Source organism: Cynoglossus semilaevis, chromosome 13 (assembly GCF_000523025.1).
Source record: "Cynoglossus semilaevis isolate Cse_v1.0 chromosome 13, Cse_v1.0, whole genome shotgun sequence".
In the NCBI taxonomy this organism is placed as follows: Eukaryota; Metazoa; Chordata; class Actinopteri; order Pleuronectiformes; family Cynoglossidae; genus Cynoglossus; species Cynoglossus semilaevis.
This window is the reverse complement of record NC_024319.1, coordinates 1245112-1245483: the sequence shown is the minus strand read 5'-3', so window position 1 is coordinate 1245483 and position 372 is coordinate 1245112.

Here is a 372-nt window from a genome sequence, read left to right as displayed (position 1 = left end):
ACAGAGGGTATCTATAACAGTGGTCAAACCAGTTCTGAAGCAGGTTAGAGTGTGGCCAGAGGGGGGCGCCTCTGCTCTTCAGGACCGCTTTGACACAACAGACAACTGACAACAACCACACAGACACTGACCTCTTACATCACCAAATGCATCGATGATGTGACCCACGTCACGGCTCGGGCGAACCAGAGGAACCAGAGGAACCAGAGGACATGGTTGACGGGGGACGTCCACAGGACAGGCCGACAGAGACGACGTCTTCGTAGCTGGAGATGAAAGTGGTCTGAGAACGGTGAGGCCCCCACCTGGACCAACCTGGAGAGCCCTGCAGTGAACAGTGAACACAGTCAGGAAGATCATTGGTGCAACCCC